General features: G+C 32.7%; 2 long non-coding RNA genes across 3 annotated transcripts; one reads left to right on the top strand and one right to left on the bottom strand.

Annotated features, from left to right (window-relative positions):
* Positions 1–2,466: 2,466 nt before the first annotated feature.
* Positions 2,467–9,535, bottom strand: LOC143067179 (uncharacterized). 2 transcript variants are annotated; one of them, XR_012975871.1, is made up of 4 exons: positions 9,341–9,535; positions 7,364–7,724; positions 4,260–4,433; positions 2,467–3,517 (listed from the first exon to the last, which is right to left on the bottom strand). It is a non-coding gene; the product is annotated as an uncharacterized LOC143067179 (long non-coding RNA). The 2 variants fall into 2 exon arrangements; XR_012975870.1 differs by having other exon boundaries at positions 9,345–9,533.
* A 13,704-nt stretch (positions 9,536–23,239) lies between these two features.
* LOC143066314 (uncharacterized) lies at positions 23,240–26,139 on the top strand. Its single transcript, XR_012975546.1, has 2 exons — positions 23,240–23,849; positions 25,584–26,139. It is a non-coding gene; the product is annotated as an uncharacterized LOC143066314 (long non-coding RNA).
* Positions 26,140–27,416: the final 1,277 nt, after the last annotated feature.

A 27,416-nucleotide genomic window follows, 5' to 3' on the forward strand; every position in this document is an offset into this window, starting at 1 on the left:
CGTACAATGTTTACACCTAGAGATGTCTATTATTTTATTCTTGAATTTTAGCTTAAATTCAACCCTGTGCTAGACGATGGGCGCTTCTGATTTCAACAAAACACGTTATGCATTTAACAATGTTTTATTATTTAATGTTTTTCAAGCTTGTTCATTAGCCTTTTCTCGCATGCACCGCCTGATAAACATTTCAGACAGAGTTTACAATGTAATTACGACAAGATTTCCAATTGATTCTAGATAGGAGACTATATAAAGTTAGACATTTCTCCAGGTATATGTTATCCACCATTTTCTACATAAGAAAACGGCTGTACCAAGTCACGAATATGACCATTGTTATCCATTCGTTTGATGTGTTTGAGCTTTTGATTTTGCCATTTGATAAGAAACTTTCCGTTTTCGATTTTCCTCGGTGTTCAGTATTTTTGTGATTTTACTTTTTTTTACTTTTTTTTGTTTTATAAAAGATGGTTTTAAAAGTGAATCATATATAATACATTAAGTTGTCTTTCTTTGTCCAGAAAGCTCTTTAACACATAAAGATTGTAGCGTCAAAATGGATGAACAGATTTACCCTATATCACTAGTTAATTGTATAAAGAACCGTTTGTTTCCTTTCAGTAAGTACTACTTTTTTTATGATTAGGTTTTGCTCAAATCAGGAATGAGAAAGTTGTTTTCCATTCGTTTGATTTGTTTGAGTATTTGATTTTTTCATTTGATAAGGGACTTTCCAATTTGTATTTTCCTTTCAGTTCGGTATGTTTATTATTTTACCTTTACTTGTGCATTTGGTTTTTGTCGTCTAAAAGGATAACATAATAGAGGTAATTGATTTCTTGGAAGTGTTTGTCATATAATTTTTTTTAACTAATTAGTAACTTTGAATGAAAAAAATAAATTCGTTAATAAATTCGATGTTGAACTTGCAGCAAATATTTTGTATTCTTCCAAGATAAAAGACCTTCTTTATTTGCTAATTTGAACCTGATAGAAGAATAAAACCTATTATCTATACAAGGCGTTCAATGCACTTTTCCTATTGGCAGATTCCAATTCTTTCAGACTTGTAACAATCAAACAATGAGCTATGTGTAATCTGCTAACATATAGCACAAGTGATTCAGACGACTTTCTCATTAAGACGATTTAACTTGGCAATTCATACTCTTAACTCTTGACTCAAAACAACTGTAGCAGTGTTAACAAGTAGAAATTCTGAATTTTACAATGATGACAAATGTTTGATATCTAAAGTGTTTAAGGGCATACGATACAGTTTTGATCCCGTATTTACATTTTGATAAAAATTTCCATATAGACTATTTTTTTACCTAATTAAATCAAATATGTATTAAAAAATATACCTTCATGTGCTACTTTTTGAGTAAAATGAGGTCGACATTTTGTATATTTGCTCAAAATTCGGATTTGTGGCCGTATTTTCCTTTTCGAAAGAAAGACATAACTTTTTTGTTTTAAAAGATAAACACAAATTGTTTTTTTGTTAAATAATCTGTAATTTCTGTATTTTATAAGTATCCTAAAAGTTTATACATTTTTATTCAGAAATAACTCATATTTATCAAATGGTCATGAATGTAGAAAAGAACATTTAATTTATTTTTTGTTGTATATTTATCAAATTAAAATAAATTGCACTATTTACGTGTTCATGAAAATTGGCACACATAATCTTCTAACGTAATCAAACCAAATGGCATTTTAAAAAAGACGGGTCCATGAACTCGTTTTCAATTTAAATAAGTTTGAATGATAAAAATCAGTCGAAAACTGAATCTTTTCCCGATAGGTCATAGTTTGACGTCGCGAAAATAACAATTTACGTTAGCAACGTCATTACCTCCACTGTAACTGTATCGTATGCCCTTAAATATGCATCTTGAATTCCAGCTACATTTGCATATTATTGAATTCAAAAGTCGTTTATGTTACCTGTCAAGAATTTTCTGTTATACGGTTGCTTGATACGTCAAATTTCGGAACCAAATGTTCTTAATACTAAAAAGTAAAATAACATAAACACCAAACTACGAAGAATATTCAAAACGTAAAGTCCCATATCGAATGTCCAAATTGAAACCTCAAACATATCAAACGAATGGATAACCACCAATCCTGACTTGGAATATTCATTTTCCTAGGTAGAAAATAATGGATAAAATCTTGTTTTATAGCTAGCTGAACCTCTTACTTGTATGATAGACGCATAAAATTCTATTATTTTCACATGATATGTGAACAAAAACAAACAGACATAAAAGGAAAAAAAAAATACATGTCCTATCTTCATCATATGGAGTGTACGGTTGTTCATAAGTCATAAATCGATTTAGAGAAAACTAATCCGGGTTACAAACTAAAACCGAGGGAAACACATCAACTATAATTGGAAAACAACGGAACAACAGAAACACTGAATTGCAAAAACAAACACCAACATGCACACAAAAGGACTATTTAATAACACACACAATATTCCTTACTTGGTACAGGACATTTAAAAGAAAAAGGGTGGGTTGGACCTGGTTTAATGGGTGGCCAAACCTCCCGCTTATATGGCAATATTAAAAAAACAACAGCGCTAAAATGATAACACTGCGTGACAGTACAGTACTAACAAATACAAGAACACTCAACACAGAGAAATACATACATGAATAATATAATATTACATTACTAAATGTTCTCGCAGAATAACAACAAACATATTCCATGCATTAACAACAGCACAAACTTCGCGTCACACGAATGAATCAACGCCACACAAAGTGACGTATATATTACCACAGGTTATCTTGAAATTCATACAATTATATGGAACGGATTCCACCAATTCACAATTATTTTCACAATACTAGTCCAAATAATTATGATGAATATTACGATCTTGAAAGGCTATTCTAAACTAATGCTATGACGACGTCATAATCATTTGGACTAACACATTACTTACAAGTGTTAAAATAATATAGCTCACAATCTCCTGTTATAAACATTTAAGATCAAAAGCAGACTTTACATGCAAGATGCATCTATTCATATATTGATTCTATCTCGTTGTTTACATGCTATATCTTTGCATGTCAGTGAAAAGCTAAGAGACATTTCACAAATTTTAATTAACCGTTATAGCTCTCAGCACTTTGAATTATGCTGGAGAATTCATTGCACGCTTGTTCACAAACATCACATCTGTTTTCTGTATTCCTTGATTAACATATTGATGAATAGCAACATAACCTCTTTTATCCATGTAGCTAAATATGCTCTGCAATTCAGGTAATATATCTATGGCAAACTCCACAGTTATTACCCGTATAAAAAACTTTTCATGTGCGACCGATCTTAAAATGTCCATCTCCTTGCCGCTTACATCAATATTCAGAAGATCTATTTCATTTTTGTTTAATGCATATAAAATAGTGTCCATCCAAAAACAAGGTATCTTCTTATTTTTTGAAAACCACATTTCTGATTCGTTTTTATTTGTCTGAAATTAAAAAAAAATAAATATTATAACTTGCTTTCTGGATTATGCAAAAGTCTTTTGTCATACATTTTTGGTTGCTATGAGATTATCTCGAGACAGATTTTGGAACACTGTTTGCAATAATCTATGCATTATAATTTCTTATATCAAAATATTTTAAAATCAAAACATAACTAAATAATGTTTTGCTATATAAAAACTTCATCATCCTGTCGATACTGTTGACTTATTTAGCATTACACATTATGTTTTCAGACTGTATATAACGTCTTTACACTGAATCCGTTGGATATGTACTGATTGCTACTTTAGTCTGGGAGACAATGATTTAGTTTTTGTTGTTGTAATTGGCTTTGAAAAATGGAATCAGGCTTGAAGAGGTAGGGATTGGCATATTGTGCAGACACTTGTCTGTAGTTGAAGACCTCTAAATATATTTTTGTTGTTGATTATGTAGCAAGGCAGGTCATCGTTGATACATGTCAAACATTTCCATATAACCATAATGATCCTAGGTCTGGTTTTAAAAGAACATTCATCGTGAAGCCAACCTGAAAAAGTCATCTTTGACCGAAACTGACCTTTTATCAATGCAATACAAAAAATCAAATCACTTAACAATATATGTGAGACTTGAAAATTTCGTAACTGGAAGCTACTTAAGGTGAAAAAATATTTAACATTTTTAAATTTGAATAAAAAAGTACAGCACAGTATTTAATTATAACAAATAAAAACATACCTTTACACATGCATTCATTGCTAATGATTGCCTGTGTTTCTGTTTAATTGTGTCATATTTGGAAGGATTAGGTTCAACTAATAAACCTGTCCAGTTCCGCCATCTTTCAAAGAAAAGAGTTACGGAATCTTGTTCCCCGTCATTTGCTCCAATATCTATATATGTACCGTTGGTCTGCAAGTTAAAAAAATAATTGTTTGGTGGCCGTACAATATATCTGTAATTTTTTGGGACAATCTGTTCACGTGTATATGTTCCGGACCATATGAGTATTTGGACCATACGCGTATGGTCATGACCATATGCGTATACTCATATGGTCCGACCATACGCGTATGGTCCGACCGTACGCGTATGGTCGGACCATATGAGTATAATACTCGTTTGGTTATTAACGGGTCGGACCATATGAGTATTTGGACCATATAGGTATTTTTTTCAAATTACATTATACACGTTTCAATAATACAAAAACTTTTTCTAAAAACAACAGCGATGATTACATGACAATATATTAATTTTATAATACAAATAATACGTAAAAATTAAATATTGATGCCATAGTTAGTTTTCATCGCTAGTTACATTCTTGCATGTTGGCTTAGGTGACATTCACTTCCACACGGCATCATAGCTTTTTTGCATTTGCAAGAATTTTGTGCACGATCCTTTTAATTTACACCTTTTGCTTGCGAGTGAAAAGCTACCCTTTTTGCAGCTGCGTACAGTTATACTGAGGTCTACTTTTTTCAAGGAGCTCTAGATCTCAAATATCGTAAAATGACTACAATACACCATATTTACAAGACAACTTAAATAAACTGTGTTACTTTTCAGTGACTTCTTGTGTAACAGTTCATAAAGAAATTTTTGAAATTTATTTTTTTTAGTCGACATATTGCCATTTACTCGTAATAACAAATCGGTAATGACCATCGGTAATGACCATTGGTATAAAATGTGTTTACTATAAATTTGACAATTAAGTAAAATTAAGTATGTGAAACTTCTTATTTTTATTTAGATTATCTTTTTATTATAATATAATAATAAAATTACCTATATGATAGCGTCTTTTTAATGAACGGTCATACCATATATATGAAGAGTTTAGAAGTATTAAAAGTAAACTGTAACAGTGTTAACTACCCCGACCATACGCGTACGGTCGGACCATACGCGTATGGTCGGACCATATGAGTATATACCCATATGGTCATGACCATACGCGTATGGTCCAAATACTCATATGGTCCGGAACATATATATGTATTGCTCTTATTCTATGGACATTTATCCCTTTCCGAACCCATTGTATAAAAAAAATTAATCAACGTGTGGTTACCGGTGATCACAAAAGATCATTGGATGATTTTAAGGGTCATGACCTTTTTAGCCAACTCGATGAATCAAAATATGCTATAACAGGGTTAAGTTCAATATCGTAGTAGCTACGTAGCTGCTATCAATATTTATGTAACAACTAGTATATAGCTACACGTTCAATAGTGAAAATCTACGTAGCACTACGTAGCTGCTACGATATTGAACGCAGCCCAGGTGTTAATGAGGGGGGTCGTTAATGAAATTGACAACTTCGTGCAATGTGAAAGGCACTCGAAGGGGATTTTCGGTTAACAAAAACAAGAAAATATATTTTTTAATCATTAGAGAAACATATTCTTACATAGTTACTCGTTGATTATCGGATTTATCCAATAGTTAAATTATAAATTTTAAAGTCCTCGCCGAGGCTCGGACTTTAAAATTGATAATTTAACTATCTCGATTGGAAAAATCCGAAAATCAACTCGTATCAATGTAAGAATCTATATGTATTCTTATGATCCTAAAAATAACACGTCTATACTACGATGTGTACTTTACACGGAACATAATCACAAGTGTTGAATGTGTTTGGATTTAAAGTAAAACAAAATAAATACAAGTGAAAGTGCGAGCTACTGCTCACTGATGATACCCCCGCCGCAAGTGGATAATTTTAATAGTGTAAAAATATGCAAGTGTTCGGTAAACAGAAAAACATAAAAATGTGACGAAAATTTTCAACTTGGCTATCATTTGTGAAAAAATCATACCAGTGTTCGGTAAACAGGAAGTTGTCGAGTGATGAATCTGAAAACGCATCACACGGTGTAGCAGATCTATATAAACCCTGAAACTAAATTTCAGAAATCCTTGTATTTTAGTTCCTGAGAAAAATGTGACGAAAATTTTCAACTTGGCTATCATGTGTAAAATCATACAAGTATTCGGTAAACAGGAAGTTGTCGAGTGATGAATCTGAAAACGCATCACACGGTATAGCAGACTTATATAAACCCGGAAACCAAATTTCAGAAATCCTTGTATTGTAGTTCCTGAGAAAATTGTGACGAAAAATATTCATTGGACGGACGGACTGACGGACGGACGGACGGACTGATGGATGGGATGGACAGACAGAAGTAAAACAGTATACCCCCTTTTTTTAAAGCGGGGGTAAATAAGAAAATAAGTGTGACTTAATATATTTTACAGTTTATCATTCTTAGTTTTCCAGTTTATATTTGAGGTTGTTTCACACAAAACAGAAACAACAACATATATAACAGCTGTCAGTATGTCCTACCCTTAAAGACTATAATAGAGCCTTTGGAGTTTCATTTTATGTAGGGTATACTTTCTCTTTGAAAAAAGTAAAATTATAAAAATATCTAACTCTTGGGAAAATTCAAAATGGAAAGTCCGTTTTCAAATGGCAAAATCAAAAGATCAAACACATCAAACGAATGGATAAATTGAAAGGGGCGAAAGATACCGGAGGAACAGTAAAACTCATAAAAATAAACTGACAACGCCATGGCTACAAATGAAAAAGACAAACAGACAAATAATAGTACACAAGAAACAACTCAGAAAACTAAAGACTGAGCAACACGAACCCCACCAAAAACTGCATGATATCTCAGATGCGCCGGAGGGGTGAGTTTCTGTGTCTGTTGTTCTATTTTCCGATCGAAATACCTAGCAAGCTGGATAAGTATTCATTTAACAATCTCAAACAAGTACATAGTAAAGTATTTTCAAATTATTTACATTACCTTTTGGTGCAAAAAATGATCAATTTGTTTACTTTGTTCCCGTGTTGGATGTTCTTTCCATGGTGTGGTCAAGTTGTAAGGATCATTTTTAAAATGATCAATGAAGTTTTTACGGACATAATTTATAAGCTCTTGATCCGTTGCATCTCTGTAGTAAAGGTGCGACCTGAAACCATCTTGTCTCTGGAGAAAACTGTTATGAGTATCTGTCATAATGGTCGCTTGATATGACATTAGTACTGTTGGTCGCATAGCAACAAATAATTGTGATAGGAATAAAACCACCAATACCAAACAAATCCATCTACCATACGGTCCTCGTTTCTGTAGACAAAGTATTGCCATTCTATGTTGATATCCGCTTTAATATACACATTATGGTAATAAATTCAGTAAAGAATAATACGCAATTTATAAACATTTTATATCTTTTATTCGTTGAAGTTACAATTCATTATTTTCAAATTTAGCTTGAGGGGCGTACTTCTGTTTAATACCGTTCTAATATATTTATAATGGTCATTATTCTGTGTACTATACCTTCACTACTTCAAGCTTGTAATAGATATAGGTGTCTATAACGTTACACACAGAAACACAATAACTACATGTATGGTGAGTCAACAGCACTGACAGTACCGGGCTAGTATTAGCCTGGATAGGTATTGAAATATATTCTTTCTGAAGTGATATAATTCATGATATTCGTCTGTTCACATATTTCTATGTAAACCTCATGTTTCACCATTGTTGTGACAGAGGGTGACTTTGTCGCGTTTGTCTTTTTTTCTGTATACCATTGTAATCACAAAGGTTATCGGAATAACTTGTAAGCTTGTTCTTCGCTAAACGTGTACTACGGGAGACAATGAGCTCGAAAGTGTCTCATAACTGTTTTGTTTTTGACAAATGTTACATCTCTTTAAAAACATGCGTAGAGTAATTCAACTTCTTAGAGATTGGAAAATCAACAGAAATGTATTTAGAAAACTGAACTAAAAGAAAAATTACAAATGTAACGGCATTTTAATATAATTCAAGAAAAATAAATGCACGACCTCCTGGTGCAAAATGTGTTCTGTAATATTTGGTATGACAAATATACAAACAGTTAAAGGCTTTTCTTTCTATTGTCTTCTAAACAAGGTAAATGTCATGGTATTTTATTGTGAGATTAAACCATATTATACAGCAATGATATTTCCTTAAAACAAGATTATAAATTTAGGAATTGGTTAAAACAAATATAAATTTGGACTTCTTCAAGTACAGATTCTAGAATGTGCTCGACATTAGTGACTCAGCACGAGTTCTTTTCAGTTTGGAATTTCAAGGTTGTTTATGACGTTTTGTATGCATACAAAAAACGCTAGTACACCATAAAAAACAAATGTGTAATCTGTTTGAAATTTCATAACAAAAATATTAAAGTCTGTAGATTTTCTACAAAAATCTTGGTTTTATATGCCACAAATCCCCTTGTTTTAAACAATAAATAATATATAATAAAGCTTTGCACGAAGTTTCACCATGGATATGTACAAGATGGCCCATCTCTATTATTCATCTTATTTGGTTTTTTGGATACTTTTGCAGTTTGAAAATTTCGTATTTCACACGACTACAGAAGGAGTCATAAACCTCAACCAATGACCAACATCAATAGAGAAACCAGAACGAAGGGAAGCAGGTAGGCCGGTTTGAAAATTGTCCAAATTTTGACAGAGTTTGCAAGATATTTCTCTCCCCTGTCTTAACCCAAAGTATAGTATCCTGGTCTAATGAATAGCCTATATTTATACATTTAAATTGATAAGTTGTCGTCTCGTAACATGCTTAGGTTGCATATTGTTATACACAATAGCCAAAACGTGCAGTATAATAAGCCATTCATCTGTTTACATGTACAAGTATTCATTTCTATGTATCATTATGCTAGTGAAATATGGATATAAGAAATATATAATAAGTACGTACTTACATTTGAATGTGTCTTCACAGCTTTAAATTTGAATGAACTGTATTTATAAACCCGTGAAATGTCATCTTATTCAGTTCAATTCATACTGGGATAGATTATGATCTGTTCCTATCATCCGTGTAAAGAAATCTCGCTCTGCTTATTGCGTGTTAAATATCTGTACTTTATTATATTCTTTTCTTATTCATCTTTTTAAATAGTCGCGTCAAACAGGAAGAAGTTAAATACATTTTCTCAATTATAATCACTATTCACACGTAACACATCTTTTGTGATCATTTAAATTCGTAATTATTTGGTTCGCGCGCAATTGCAATTAACGTCTGAATGTTTAGTCTATTTACTTATTATGAAAATTTCGATATTTTAAATTTCTTTTTTGTTCTCAGTCAGGATTCTACTTCGTCAAAATTATCTCCACATTACGCCAGTTCATTTTCACAATCGTAGAAATGGAAGCCATTGTAGGGATGACGCGCTGCCAATTTTGCTCTTGAAAACCGATAAATTTATCCACATAGCATCATGACGATCCTCAGTGGCGGATTCAGAACTTTTCCTTAAGGGGGGGAGGCACTGACTGACCTAAGGGGGGGCCCGCTCCAGTCATGCTTCAATGATTCCCTATATAATCAACCAAATTTTTCCCACGAAAGGAGGGGCCCGGGCCCCCCAGGGCTCCCCCCTGATTTCAGTTGTATTTTAAAAGACAAATGTATATACTAGCTAATAAGCATCAGTTAATGATCTTGTCTGCATTGATTCAACTTAAAACTATTGTCTGATCGGTTGTCAGGTGGAATTTTCGAAAATTCTTAAACATTTAAAAAATTCTAATTAAATATTTCGTGGGAGGGCAGACTAAACATTTTCAGTGGTTGAAGATAAAAAAAACTAGGTATCAAACACAAAAATTTTATTTTTTTCTCGAAGATATGCATTTTCATCATCCAACTTAAAAGACTGTCGTCAAGTACTTTTAGTATTAAAAATAGCTATTCGAACACACCTACTCTTTTTTTGTGATTCATTAGATAGGTATTTCACTTGACCCATATATTTCATCTTTTCGTACTGTGATTCTTTTATGTTATTAAGTCAACCTGTAGCTTTGATATATAAAAATGATAGAATCTGAAGCGAGATGATATATCAAATACTCTTGCTTTGTACGTTTTAAAGGCAAAATACACACTTCAAACACGCCCTAACATAATGAGGTGCACACCATTTTCTTTTTTCGATACAATTGTTACCTTTTTTTTGGAATTCTTTCTTGAGTCACAAAATGGAAGGAGCGGGGCAGACACGAAAATTACTGAACTAATAGATTGATATGTTCTCCGTCCGTGGTAATTTAAAAAAAAAATCGGAGGTTATGCATTTTCTACATCCAACTTGATAGATACCCATGTCGTCGACTTGATATCTAATTGTTCTGCATTACTATGTTATAGATAAATTGAAAACTTAATGCACATGGTGTTTTTAAAATAAAACACTTCATAATTGAGAAGAAAATTGCCATTTTATTTGTTTCTATTAACTTTTAAAATTTGTGTTACTATAGTAAACATTACAGTAAGCATTTATCGCCTTCTCTAACAAAGAGCTTTGATTCTTTTGTTCTATTTCAACTGGGTTTCTGCCTGTTCTATGCAAATACATGTATATAATCATAGTTGTTCTATGGTTATTGCTGTGTTTTTCTACATTGGCTAGAAGTAAAGGGGAGGGTTGAGATATCACTAAACATGTTTAATCCCGCCGCATATTTGCGCCTATCCGAAGCTAGGAGCCTGTGGTCTTTGTATGTTTTCATTTTAGTTCATTTATATGTGTTAGAGTTTTAATAGTATTACGTTCATTTTTACTGAATTAGAACACATTTTTGTTTAGGGGCCAGCTGAGGACCGCCTCCAGGTGCGTGATTTTCTCGCTGCATTGAAGACATAAATGTATTGGTGGCCTTCTGCTCTTTGGTCTGATTGTTTTCTCTTTGACACATTCCCCATTTCCATTGTCAATTTTATCATTAAAAAATTTCAGAATCTGATGATTTTGACTATGGTGTCGTAACGTATTATCGGAGTTAAAGGTCATGTGAACGATTAAAAAAATACCATGTGACGTTGTATTGGTTTGCTTTCTCTGGTTTGAAATTTATACTGGGCGGCATTTGCGCCAATTTTTGATTTTTATTTGCGCCAATTTTATTTGAACAGGTAAGATATGATACATTTTAACAATAAAAAAGCCAAACAACGGCCCTGAATCGTTTCACTTGCACTACAATGAATTGTTTTACTTACAATATCCGAATATTTAAAGTATTGATGTCATAAACGAAACCCCGTTATCAACTTTTGTTGTTAAATTTATATATCTCGACATGTCAGCAGCAGCCGGAAGAAAACATGAAAAGGGAAAAATGAACTTTGTTAATGAAGAGTAGAGATACTATCAAAAGGTCGTAGTTCATCAAATTAATCAGTGCAAATACTCAGACTTGTAAATATGCAAATGTGCTTTCGACGACAAACTGCTATTATTTTATTTTAATCAAAGAGCTGAAGAGCTCTGAGGTGAAAGACGACCATTGTTTAAAAAAAAATTGGGGGAGGGGGAGGGGGGGGAACTTTTGATAGTCTACATGCAAAAATGAACAAAAGAACAGGTAGAACATGTAGAAAGTTTGACAATATTGCAATCAATTGTTGTTTAATGTAATTTCATTTCCTTAGTTAAGAATTCACCATGGAGTCAATTTGGACAAATGGAAGAGATCTGCACCTTCTCAATCAAAACATTTGATTAAAGTTGAAATCTAAAATTCAACTGAATTCTATCATTTAACAACTACTACAACATTTTGTTGAAATTTTAGTTGTGTACCACTGAACTGCAGGCTAGGGTCATTCTCCATTTTTTGTGACAGTACTCTAAGATTTGAATTTTTTTCTTAAGAAAGTGAGGACTAAAAAATCTATTCAGTTTTAAATTTTCAGGATAAATGTACTTATAAAAACCAATATGATTGATATAAGCTGTGTGAAGGGGTTTCTAAGGGAGATTTAACCATAGCTTAATATAATGTATTAATTCAATACACCATTGTTAGTGATATAAAAAAAGTTGTAGGATTTTTCTATAGCTTTGAATAGGAAGGAGGCCCGGATGTGTTGTGAGAAGGCTGTACGGAAATTTGCTCTCGTTAAAAATCCAAGTCTTACATGTATGAAGGAGAGTATCATATGAAAAAACTATGTAAATTTAACCAGCATTTCATTCTGAGTTAAAAGGTAAGACTGGTTCAGTCAAACACCGCACCAAAGCCATAATTTTTATAATATTCATTCAGCCTAGACTGTTGGAAAAAACAACACAACGAATAACGTCGTCATAAAGGGGAACTCGATTGTTCCACTTAGTAACGCTATTGTTCAACAAAATGGTAGCCTAACTACGGCCAACTTTTTTTCTTTTTTTCTTATTTCCTAAATTGGAAACAAAATAATGAATTCCGATAGCTCAAATGAAGAAGCTTCAATTGCAGAACCTACCGTTCTTGTAGAAATATTAAAGACACTTACAAAAATGGAGGAAAGAATGGGTAAAATTGAGAGGAAATTTGACCAAATAGAACGAATTACCTTCAAGCTAGAAGAAATAGAGAACGCGGTCAAAACTATAAATGAAAGAAACGAACAGACTGAGAACAGTTTTGTAGGTTTAAGCACAGTGGTGGATGACGTTATCAACCAATGTACCGGGAATAAACAGGAAATTCAAGAGCTGAAATTGGAAATGGAAAAAATAGGATCGGAAGTGAAAAAATCAAACACCGCAAAAGTCACTGATCAATCTAACGTTATTCAAAAAATGGAAGAAAGTTTGATAGATTTAAAGTGTCGCTCTATGAAAAATAATCTGATATTTTCTGGTCTACAATACCAGAAGGATGAGCATGTTGAAGAAAAACTTAGAAATTTCTTACAAAACGAACTTAAAATAAACCATCGAATAGAGTTCGGAAATGCCCATCGGTTTGGAAAACAGGGCTTTAATGGAACGAGGCCAATAGTTGCAAGGTTTTTGTTCAGAAAAGATTTAGAGATGGTGCTTACTAGTGCTTACCACCTTAGAGGAAAACCTTTTGGGATTAAAGAGCAGTTTCCGTTTGAAATTGAACAAGCGCGGAAAAAGCTTTATCCTATCTTAAAGAAAGCCAAACAGGACGGCAAAATGGCAAGCCTGGTACGGGATAAACTATTTATAAACGGGAAATTATACATGGAAGAGAAAATAAAGACACATTCTCAAACACCGGCAAAAATGACACAACAGAAAATTGAGGCAACCAACCAGAGCCCGCCAATCCCACCGAGATCAAAACGAGCTAGGACTGAGTCAGATAACAGCCCTATAAGAAGAAATATCAGAAACAGTGATTCCATACCTTCTCCATCAACACATGCGAACAACACACAACCAAACCAATATTAGAGTGGCCACGGAGAACAACCAGCTAGACAACATACAAAAACGAATATTGAAAATGATTTTAAAAGCAGTAATATATTCTCACTCCCGAATTCAGACATTTATAATGCTTCGACTTCAACCAGTAGCGATACATGTAACAGTCCTAGAAAAATATTTCAGCTGGTAGTGATCTAAACATTTTATGCCTGAACTGCTGTGGAATAAAGTCTCGCGTGAATTATCCAGAATTTAAAGACATTATAGATAATCATGATGAACATATAAATTCGCCTTTTTCAAAAGATGAAATTCTCCAGTCTATTAAAAAACTGAAGAATGACAAAGCTTGTGGTGAAGACGAAATTATAAACGAATACATAAAATCCACATCAAACCAGTTTTTATGCATTTATGAGAAACTTTTTAATATTATATTTGATAAAGGTCTTATTCCACATAGGTGGCTTATAGGTACAATTAAACCAATTTATAAAAACAAAGGAAACTCCAAAGATCCAAAGAATTATAGACCAATTACTATCGTTAGCTGTCTGGGAAAACTATTTACAGCAGTTTTGAATAAAAGACTTAATGATTTTTCAGAAGAGTTTACCTTAATACAAGAAAATCAAAGTGGTTTTCGGCAAAAATATTCTACTACAGATAATATTTTTACCTTGTATTCTTTTTTTGAATTATAGAAATGTAGGAAAAAGAAATTATATTGTGCCTTTATAGATTTTGAGAAGGCTTTTGACACTGTATGGCGAGATGGTTTGTTTTATAAAATGTTGTTAAATAATATAAATGGTAAGATGTATAAGGTTATATCTAATATGTACTGTGATACTAAATCTCGTATATCATACAATAATTGTAATTCAGAATACTTTGCTTGTGACAACGGCGTACGACAAGGAGAAAACTTATCACCTTTCCTATTTTCTTTATTTTTAAACGATTTAGAAGATTTCTTGGTTAGTAAAAATATTACAGGACTTAAAACCTTATCAGAAGATCTTGAAAGAGAATTAAAAATACATCTAAAACTTTTTATCATATCATATCATACGCAGATGACACGGTGCTGTTGGCCGAAACAGCACAGGATCTGCAGACGCAACTCAATGCCTTTCATGACTATTGTAAGGTTTGGAAACTGAAAGTAAATGTTGACAAAACTAAAACCCTAGTATTTGGTTTGGGACGTTTGCCAAAAAATCTCCAATTTACTTATAATGGCATAAGCATTGAGTTAGTAAAGCAGTTTAACTATTTGGGTATTGTTTTTACTAAAACAGGAAACTTTAATATGACTAAAAAATATTTATCCGATAAGGCCTTAAAAGCCATGTACGAAGTTCTGAAAATAGGAAGGATGTATCAGCTTTCTGTTAAATGTCAGCTTGACCTTTTTGACAAAATGATCAAGCCCATTCTATTGTATGGGTGCGAAATATAGGGCTTTGGTAATAATGATATCCTGGAAAAGATTCATTTAAAATTTTGTAAAATTCTTTTAAACTTGAAATCCTCAACGCCAAATTATATGGTTTACGGGGAACTAGGTCGTCATCCGATCGAAATAGATATTAAAGTTCGAACAGTACTATTCTGGGCAAATTTGATATCCGGTAAACAAGCAAAGTTTTCCTTCATATTATATCAACTTTCTCGTCATATGAACGAGCACCATAATGTCCAGATAAAATGGATCCTGTTTATACAAAAAATATTTCAAGATTGTGGTTTCTCATACATATGGGAGTCACAAAATTTTGTTAATAAAGAATGGTTAAAAACTGTTATAAAGCAGAGATTGCTAGATCAATATATTCAGAACTGGAATTCCCTCATTCAAAATTCACCAAAAGGTATTAACTACAAAATTTTTAAGAAAAACTTGGAATTCGAAGAATATTTTAATATTTTGGACTTCAAAGACGCTATTGTTTTTTGTCGATTTAGAACGACTAATACTAAGCTGCCGATTGAAACAGGAAGATGGCAAAACGTGATCAGAGAAAACCGCTTTTGCTGTCTATGTAACAATCGACAAATAGGTGACGAATATCATTTTATATTTGAATGCAATTTTTTCCATCAAAAACGCAAAGATTTTTTAACTGAATATTTTACAAAACGGCAAAATACAGTTAAATTCTCTGAACTTATGTCAAGTACAAGAAAACCAGTTCTGAAAAAGCTTTGTTCTTTTATAAAAAATATAAATACTAGTGTTTGTACTCCTGGCTTGTAACTTTTGTAACCTCTCTCGCTTGTTTTGTACATATTGTAAATATTTATTGTTGTATCTGTTATCTCTGTACCGATGTAATGCATTGGCTTTATGAGAATAAAGATATATATAATACTATTTAAAGAATTCACTTGTAAAAACTATTGCTAAATTATAAGCGGGCGTCTTACTCTCTCCTCAGAACAAACGATATCATATATCCAAGATTATAATTATCAATCAGTACACATCCAGTGGACGCAGCGTAAAGACGTCATAAAAAGTCAGAGATACACATGATCTTGTGCAACGCCAAAACATAAGTAAAGACATCAAAATATAGATGTAGGACCTTAAATATTATACCTGTATAGCAATACAAAATACACAGTGTTTTTTTTTAATTCGAAAGCCTCTGCGAACATAATTTTAATAATACCAAAAGTAAGAACTGAATAATTGCATTTATATTTAAAAAAAAGTACCTAATTTTTATACAGTCACACTATCACGTTTCAGCTATCCCGTTTTGATACGTTTACAAAACTTAGCGAAACGGCAATATATACGTAGCGAATCGTGTCGATCCGTACTTAAAACGGCTTTATACGTAGCTATGCGTAGATTGATGCGTGATCGGTCCCGTTTGTTGTGGTCTGCTCAATACAAACGTGAACTAGAGGCTCTTTAAGAGGCTCTAAAGAGCCTGTGCCGCTCACCTTGGTCTATGTGCATATTAAACAAAGGACACAGATGGATTCATGACAAAATTGTGTTTTGGTGTTGGTGATGTGTTCGTAGATCTTACTTTATTGAACAATCTTGCTGCTTACAATGATCTCTATCTATAATAAAGTTGGCCCAGAAGTGACAGTGGAAAATAAATTTATAAAAATTTCCAAAATTTTTTGAAAATTGTAAAAAGTTGACTATAAAGGACAATAACTCATTAAGGGGTCAGTAGACCACTTTGGTCAAGATGACTTACTTGTAGCTCTTACTTTGCTGTACATTATTGCCATTTATAGTTTATCTCTATCTATAATAATATTCAAGATAACGACCAAAATGCCTGAAATTTTCTTAAAATTACCAATTCAGGGGCAGCAGCCCAACAACAAGTTGCCCGATTGGTCTGAATTTCAGGTCAGATATATGTACATGTACTTGTGTTTAAGAACAATTATATATTTATTTTATAATTTTTTAACACTCTCTTTGTCTAAAATATAATAAACTGACTGCATGCAAAATGCATTATTCGTGAACCAATGTCCAGAAAAGAAAATGTTAATAAAACGTGAATATTTTGTTATGGTATTGACTAATTAATCTCTTGAAACCATGAATACATGAGTACCTATCCTATTAAAATAGTTAACAAGCATGGGTAATGCTAAAATAACTAAGTTAAGCCCCAGTCCCACTAGACCACGATCGCATCATGCTTTCCGCGATCTAAAACAAATTTACATCGTGGTGAGGTCGCGGTATGAGCGGCATGAAAATGTAAATTTTCTTTGCTTTCACGATGCTTCTCACCGCGCTTATTCTGCGACCTTACTACGCTTATCAAGATCTTTCTACGCTCTTCACGTTCTTACTACGACCATACCACGAGTTATCCGATTGCAACACGATCTTACTGCGATTAAAACACGTTCTTACCACGATTATACTACGTCCATACCGCGATCTTACTACGTTTTCAGCAATAACGTCAACATTGTGTTCCATATCAATATAGTTCAATTCCTTCTATTTCTGATTAATACGTACTACACGGGGGTAGGGGTTGATGTAGAAAAGAGGGAGCAAATTAACGAATCCTGATCAAGCAGAGATGTCGGACCGACCAATCCAACCTAAATTACAACCTATTGCTGGTCCATAAAGCTCAAATGACGATATTTTAGTGAACGATAGCAGAGATGACACAGATAGTACTAAGATGTGTCAATAGATATAGGAAGATGTGGTATGTGTGCCAATGAGACAAATCTCCATCCAAGTTAAAATTTATAAAAGTAAACCATTATAGGCCAAGGTACGGCCTTCAACACGGATTCTTGGCTCACACCGAACAACACGCTATAAAGGGCCCAACTAGTGTAAAACCATTTAAACGGGAAAACCAACGGTCTAATCTACATAAAAATGAGAAGCATGGTTGAGCCGTTAGAGCAAATGGATAATTACATTCAGACAAACAAAATCTAGGGAGCTTTTTTATATACTTTATGTGAAAATGACAATGAGAATGATGGTCGTGGTGTAAACGTAGTCAGGTAGTGAGAAGAGCGTGATGAGGACGGCAAGGGCGTGCTAGAATCGTACTACGGTCGTGAACAGCGTGGTATAGTCGTAGTGGAAGCGTAGTGGAAGCGTAGTTTGGTCGCGGGGAGAACGTGATGGTCGTAGTGAGGTCGTGGTAACGCCGTTGTTAGATCGTAGCGCAATCTCTCTGAACAGAATTACGCTCTCGCTACGATTATACAACGACCTTTGCGATCTTACTACGATCATAGTGCGCTCTCACTACGCTTCTACTACGACCTGATTTCGCCACGACCGCACCACGATTGGTTTGAACATGTTCAAAGTTGGCCACGCTTTTCACGATCTTGAAGACCTCACCAGGACCGTGATACGACCTTACTGCGATCTACACGCTCGTACTACGATCTTCAAAATTTGCATTTTTTTCACAGATCGTAGTGCGATCGTGGCCTAGTGGGACTGCGGTATTAGACCAAAGGATTAAACGAATCTCTTATTTGATAATGTTATACCGCAGTCCCACTAGGCCACGATCGCAATATCGTAATATTTCATGCAGATTAATGACAAAGAGAATAACTTTCAAACAATAATTTTGATGCTGCATGCCTTGTCGTTGAAAACGAATTTTTAAAAGTCCAATAAAAATACATATAAACAAAACCAGGACAAGAGAGAAAGAGAGAGAGACGACACAAAAAAAAAACCAACACCCAAAACAGCATTATTCCATATATAAAAATAGTTTCCATAGATTTTTTATTCATAGTAGGCAACCTTCTTTGCTGGTTGGTTGTAGCATATTGATCTCACCGACTTTTTAATTTTAAAAGAGACCACTAAAATCGATTTACTAAATAGCATATCCTTGTTGATAATCTTATACTAGTAATATTATCCATTCTTTTCTGTTTGAATATCAGATATTTATTTGAAATAACCCAATATATATCATATGGTTTATAGAATAGAAAATAATGACCCCCCCCCTAAAAAAAAAGTACCAAAAAAATTGACAATCAAAAAAAAGAATAGAAAATAACGGATTCTTCTGAATAATACATGTATTTTAATTATTCAGCAATGATAACATTTCATACCACTGATAAAACAATTCGTGACAGAGGTCAGACCAAGATAACTATTGACTTCAAAAAGCTCTGTTACAGTAATAGTGAGATAAAAAGATAAAAGAGCCAAGTAATACATTTCATGCGTCTGAAGCGCTAATTTGGAATTATTTTCACCAATTACGTTCAGCGCAGAATATTTATGTACTCGCGAGTACAACCTAGTTCTAGTGATCGAATTTTTATTCTATCGGATATCATATTTTTTTTTATGTCGTCTAACCAACAGCACTGTCTCTGTTATAAAACTGAACGTTCAGCTTCTCAGTACTAGTACCTCATATCACAAATCAAATATGATAAAATATACATTATGCCATCTTAACTTCTGTTCCTTATCCGAGATATTTAAATTAAAAAGAAGAAACTAAAATAGTTTTCCCCCTTTAATTTTTTTCAGATGCTATCAAAATTGACAAATAGTATCCTTTATGCAGTTCAAAAATTGTTTCATGGTGTCTTCTTATGTCGCCTGAATTACAAGTTATGTAATTTTGCTGTAATCTATATATATATATTTGCCGTTCGTAATAATTAACTTATATATGTTTATTCCGTATGCCATACTCGATAAAATTGCGGACGTGATAGAAAGCACTTTTTACCAAAACGTCAACGGAGATTACATTCTACGGAGGTTACATTTGTTCATTTATCTAACATAACTAAAGATAGAAGTGGTACTAAAATTAAATGCTGAGATTTTTTGGCTGTGGAATTTATTTTACAAAATTGTGTTTGTTTAGAATAGACCATTCAACGGAGATTTCAACTTATCTAGGACTTGCATGAATATTATTCTTTTACTTAAATTAGAAACAATTTGAGTAAGTCTACCTTTTTGGAGGAACAATTATTAATATGGCTTTCTTGGATTAAAACTCTTACTCTCCGTCGTATACAAGCATATTTTTCTCCAACGATAGAGAGTGCGAAATCCTGGGATTCCCGTTCTAAAAATAAATAGCGACTATATATAGCGATCGATAAATCTAACGATTCGTCAACGTATGCTTTATGAAACGCACGTAAACGTAGTCGTTATATATATAGTCACTAGTTACACGCTAAAATCTACGTTAGTCGTTATTAGCAATTGCTTTATGAAACGGCAGCCAGCGGATGTTTAGGTTAATAATTAAAAAATTCAGAAACGCCACTTTGAACGCATGAATTTGAAAGTTTAAACCATTGTGGTGACGTCAGCCTATTCATTTACCGTGGATTCTTTTTCTAGAATCAACGCTTCCTAAATCTGTCACTGAAATGGACTCACCATATTAGATTCTTTTGTTTCCTTTGTGTGCCTTATTTCATTAAGTTTGAATTGACTAATTAACTGATTTCTGTTCACTAATGGAATTGTTTTAAAAACTTACCTTTCATTTTTGTGATTTCTATATGCTTTCACTGGGATTCGAACCCGTCCATGAATTCTGATACGTGATACTGACATCAACATATCGACGAAACCTCTGGGCTAACAATAGGTGTCTATTTTATATATATAAATGAATGTATGATATACATCGGTACAACAGTCACACAGGGCTTCTACCTTTATATATACACTAGAACACACCCGCGAAATAGCGGGCATATATGTAGCTTGTGGACTGTTGGTGGATCTTGTAGGATGATTTTTTGTAAAAGATATTATGTATGGAGAATTTCATAAAAGGTATCAAAAGCCCTCTCCCTTTTTCCAAAGTCCGATATTTGTTTCCTTTCTATTAAATTCAATTATTTTCGTGTGTATGGCCTTAGACCACAATTATTCTTCTCCTTTGCTACAATGCTTCTTTTGGTAAAAGTCAAATCAAATTAACAATTTGCACTGTTTCAAATATTAAATAAATGTAACTGCTTATATATAGACTATTATTAGTCTAGTAAAATATGCTTCTAGGACAATCCATCAGTGTTTTTTCTTTTCTTTTGATAGCCTTATTAACATGCCAATGGTAGGATCTGAATCATGTATAAATGACTAAGGCTAGTTTGAGGGGTGGTCGGAGGGGTCCTGATTCCGAAATCCGGGGCTTAAAACCATGAAATCCCGACGCCCCGAAAAAGGTCCTGCCTACTTCTAATCTCTACCTTACTTTAATTTTTGCCAAATCACTATTTTACCTTTCAACAATAAATTATTGTTATGCCCCATTTATGGGCATTATGTTTTCTAGTCTGTACATCTGTTCGTTCGTTCGTTCGTCCGTCCGTATCTGTCCCGCTTCAGGTTAAAGTTTTTGGTCGAGGTAGTTTTAGATGAAGTTGAGCATGTTTTACTTATTTTAATATATATGCAAGTGGTATGACCCCTTAAATAGTAAAAATTTCAAAGAAAACAGTAGACAGAATCAAGGCCGACTTTCTATACTAACATACTAACATAGAAAGTCCCTGACAGAATACAGACAGTCTCTATATATTAAAGTAGTATAATCGTAGTTTACATGTAGATAAACGCGAAACATAATTGTCTTCTCTAAGGAGGTATAATAGTTGTGGTTCTTGCGATCTAAACACCATGATATGAAACGCGAAAAATAATTGTCCTCTCTAAGGAGGTATAACAGTTGTGATTCTTGCGATCTTGAGAACGCTCTGAATGGCTTATTTTTTTCCATTTTTGTTATCCATCATACGATTAGTTGTACTTATGTCAAATGTTTTACTTATTTTGAATATAAATGCAACTGGTATGACCCCTTAAATAGTAAACATTTCAAAGAAAACAGTAGACAGAATACAGAGAGTCTCTATATATTAAAGTAGTATAATCGTAGTTTACATGTAGATAAATGCGAAAAATAATTGTCCCCTATAAGGAGGTATAATAGTTGTGGTTCTTGCGATCTAAACACCATGATATGGAGATTGGCTTATTTATTTTTTATTTTTGTTATCTATCATACGATTGGTTGTATTTGTGCATCTTTAAAACAGGAAATCTTATCTATGACTAAAAGTCAGTCCGATGACGGAATCATATCCGGACTCTTTTTTGTCGTTTTTCTCCCAAAATAACTCAATCTGAATAATCATAAAAATGGATGACAAATGCGACTATGCATGCTGCCTATAGGACACAGAGGCATGATGATTGATTTATTGTGGAAGGAAGAGAAGCGACACACAAAATGAGGTCTTCTCGTTTAATAGTATAGATAATTATAGACAAACGAATAGTATGAATAGGTAGCCACGAGGTTTCATGGTAAGATAAATGAGTTTAAGGTACGGACTTGTATTTTTAGGTTCGAATCCCTGAATTATCTTTGTTGTCCCTATTCTCTACTTTTCAAGTTTTTGTTCTTGTTTTGTATGTTATTGTGGATAATTTGTGTAATAAAAGCGAGTTTGGTCGTTTATTTTTGGATTATTGTTGGCTATTCCACATATTTGAAACAAAACTGATTACATTCTCATGATTTGTCCACTTTTGTTTTATAAATTAAAATAATATGATTTCATCTGTTTTACTACATAATTTTACAACTAATAATTCGTAAATTCTTATGCTAGAAAATCGTGATGTTTCTAGAATTAGAATGTTCTTTGTCGGGTTGTATTCCCTTTGACACATTCTCCATTTCCATTTTCAATTTTAATAGAAATAAGTTCGAATATATCTTATTTTGTAAAGAACTGGCAATATTCAGATTCCTAATAGTATGAAGATCTTTAAGGACAGACGTGTTGTGTTATAATATATTTTTATTTTTGTTTTAGCCATTTAATTGTGATATTCAATTTATTGTAATGAATTGTTTGACACGATAACATGGTTATTTAAACTCACTTACAATACCTTCTAATTAAGAATAGGCGTTAATTTTTAAAAGACATTAACACAATTGTTTAAGTTATAGATACAATGGATAAGCGTTGATTCATGAAAAACAAACCATTCGCCCTCCGGGCTCATGTTTTTTTTCTCTCTCAAGAATCAACGCTTATCCATTGTACCTATATCACTGAATACATGACCCCACATAATATTCTTAATTTTCTTCCAAACGTGAAAAACTAGATTGTGTAACACCTGTAATGTCAACGTATAGTCCTCTTTGATAAGCCTATGAAAGACGGATTACAAAATTAATTAAAATGAACACAATGAACGGTCGCGTTTCAACAGAGGTTTGAAGAAGTAATCCTTTAAGTTAATCTTCTTAATCCGACTGGTGGTGTATGACAAACAACAACAACTTATACATTCTTTCTCCAGACAAACGCAAAACATTTATATATACTAGTACGTAGAGGTTATTATTCATGATTACCAGGGACACTGGTTTACATATTCTGTACGTGGAGGTTATAATTAATGATAACCCGGAACACTAAAATCATTTGAACTTTAAGGTAAGAGCTTTTCACTATTTTTGATGAGAGCTTATCTTCCGTATTTAACATGTTCTCCTGTCCAGAATATGTTACACATTATTTATCCGAGTCTAGCCAATATAACCTTAGCAACACAATAGTACTACCAATTGTCACCGAGAAAATACTTTGTCCTGCAATCAGATTTTCCAAATAACGTACTCAAATATTTTTTTTGGATTATTTGTACGTGTATTTGTACTTGTACAAAAAATGACTCCCGTTACTCTGCTTATATAGTGATCAAAAAGTATTGTGAGTATTTCGTTTTATGTTGCCGTTCATTTTGAGGTTCTATGTTCAGTACAGTTTCTTGTATGTTCCTCCATTAATTGTGAAGCACTACATGTAGGGTATAATTGCAGCAACTATTATACACCTTAAAACAAAAGGGTATATATAAACATATGAGCAAATAGCTGATTTAAGGCAATATTATTTTCCATTCATAGGATATTCATTATAGTTTTAAACCATACAATTAAATAATTGTAATGTACTTAGGTGTAATGAAAAGTTAGGTAGGAACTGAATAATATATATACAAGTAAAATTTTAAATTCAATTTTTATTACGGCACCAGATTCGCAATTAATGTCTCTTCAGTGATGCCAGAGGCCAAATATTTGAAAATCCAAAGCTTCTTAAAAACAAAGAATCATATCTTTGCATGAGGGAGATACATTCCTTTATTTTAAATAATTTAAAAAAAATTATAACACAACATTCGTATTTTCATTCCAGTATTTAATCAGTTTTCATTTTAAATTATATTTGTTAGTTGGAGGTGCTATAGAAGTCATGATGAAAAAATTTATTTAAAAGGGTGTTATGTACATTGGTTCAGGTTTAGAACAATTCAACAAAATACATAAGTTTTCCTTTACAATTTAAAACTACCTAATTTTATAGATATTGTTATTAGTCTTTAAATGTACTTAATATATATTATCTTGAAAACTTTTGTTTTTGAATCTTCAATTTTCATAAAATAGTCAAATGCATGGTAAAAATAAGGAACTATTTCAAATTATCACTTATTATACTGAACTTGTGATCAATCTCTTATCTTTTTTGTGTGCGGCATTTCAGCTCATAGCACATTTTTCTAGCCAGAGTTTCAATGTGTTCATACACAGCCAACGAGCATGCTTTTCGTCCCGTTTCTAAAGCTCATACCATTATTTTTTTGCGAGCATTATAACGGGAATACCCGGATTTTTACTGACAAAAGAAGCATTTGAGAAATCAATTAATTTCACATTTAATATTTAAGAATCTTTTATGTCAATAGACGTGTAATTCAAACATTAACATAACAGATATTTGCTTTAGATCTGTAACAGTTAGTTTTCTGTGACCAATGACTTTTTATTCAAGTATAGTCGAGAGTGATACCTGAAAACGATCAGCCATTTATTTATTTAATTTGAGTCTTTTCGTCCATAATAGTCCTGTAATAGCAATAATTTACTTCAGTGATGATACAGATAATAGACCCATATCAGTTTAGCATACGATCCTGGAAAAATTTGGAAAGGAACTCCACTTTTATCAACCTTATCAGAAAATAAACCGCCATTGTAGTGTGTAATAATGTGTATATATGATAATCACTTACTCAGAGTTCTCTGGACTATATTGGTGTCTCAGGTTGATATGTTTGTCATATAGAAAAAAAAGATGATATAATATTGTCCTTTAATTTTTCAGAAGCTAGATATGGGTACAACTGAAGCTAAACCAGTTTGCCAGCATTCCTGTAGCAGTGCAGTGACTGTATACACAGATATTGAACAGGAAGACTGGATACGTAATGACACAACTGGGAAAAACACAAAAAACAACAAATCAAATACGGATCACCAAGTTAGCTCTTCCGAACGCAATGAACAATGCAGTATCGTTAGTAATAAACAAATCAACAGATCAAACAAAACAATATCACCAAGTACCAGCAATATTACAAACGTTTTTGAATTAGAGGAATATGATTGATTTACTCGTCATCTTACAAAACAAGAACTATACATCGCCATCAAAAACAAAGATGCAAGGCTGGACGTTTTTTGGTGACAGCATTTAATATATATATGGGATAAGCGGAAATGTACTATCTGCTATCATTGATAACCAATTATGAAATGAAGGGACAATTAATATTATATATAAACAATATAAGTATAAAATTTATAGTTAAGCTATTTTGTTTGTACTTGGTTTTCGTTAGTTATCTACAACATAACAATAAAAGGTAGAATGATAAATACCGTCTAGTATTAATTATTTACGAAAATCATTATATTTTAAGCATTTATAGTATCATGATGGGGCAACATTTAAGAATGCCACTTTGTGACTTTGATACCTCGCAATTTTATGAAATGAAAGTGTGAGTAAAGAGAATTGTGGTGGATATAACGGAAGTACAATGAACCCATAACCTGATAATTTTATCCTTCTTTACTCTGCAAATTTCTCTATTTCTGTAGATTTTTTTTAACAGATCTATAATTTAAAGTGGTCAATCATACGGTTGAAATGTCAGGTTTTTTTTGTTGTATATTTTTAATCACTATTATTGATTTTTTTCAATGGTGTCAGCACTGAAATTGAAAAAGTAAGGCTTCAGAGATGCCTTTCATTTTCCAAAGAAAAAAGATAGAAGCCGGATAAGATTAATTTCCGGTATGAAGCAGCTCCAGGAGAAAATACATAATTAAATGAAAAAAAAAAAAAATCAGAAAAGTAGTACAGATTTAATAAGGCTAAATTATGAATAAAGTTTTGTATTCTATTTTTTATCGAAGAGAATTTCTTCTTTTATTAGAAAAGCTTAGTTGGTTGGTCCATTGTATTGCCTGAAATAGAGTGTATAGGTTTTTGAAATCTATTCCATTGTTCAGTTGTTTCAAGATCGAGTAAGGGAGCTACAGTAATTATTTGATTTGTTTTTTTTATAGGGATAAAAAAGGGGGTGGGGCTAGGAATCGTAATCTCTATCCTGCCCTTTTATTTTTCACTCTATTCTTTTTGTATATGATGACACAGTAATTAACAACTATTATAGGTCAACGTGTGGCCTTGAACAATGAGCAAAGCCCATACCGCATAGCCAGCTATAAATGGCCCCAAAATATGCATGTTTTATGCCTGTTAAATTTTAAACTGTATAAAATGATATTGAAACCTTACAAATAAATAACCGATTATAATTAATAAAGCAGTACTGAATTGACACCATTGACGCATCAGTGAATAGACATATCCATAAAAACAATTAGCAAGGCCGGTGATATACTGTAAATAAGCATACGTAAACGAGTCGTGCATAATTCAAAGTCATTAGAAAAAGATATACATATGACAGATATTAACAAGAGAGTAAATTGGCGCACGCACCAAATTTTGGGGCTGGAAGTAATGAGGATTGTGGTGTACAAAAAAGTGCAAAATGCTCATAGATAGAATCTTTATATAAATCAAATCAAATCAAATCAAATATTTTATTGTCATATAAACTTTACAGTTTGTGACCAACATATA

This window comes from Mytilus galloprovincialis, chromosome 3 (genome assembly GCF_965363235.1).
Source record: "Mytilus galloprovincialis chromosome 3, xbMytGall1.hap1.1, whole genome shotgun sequence".
Lineage (NCBI taxonomy): Eukaryota > Metazoa > Mollusca > Bivalvia > Mytilida > Mytilidae > Mytilus > Mytilus galloprovincialis.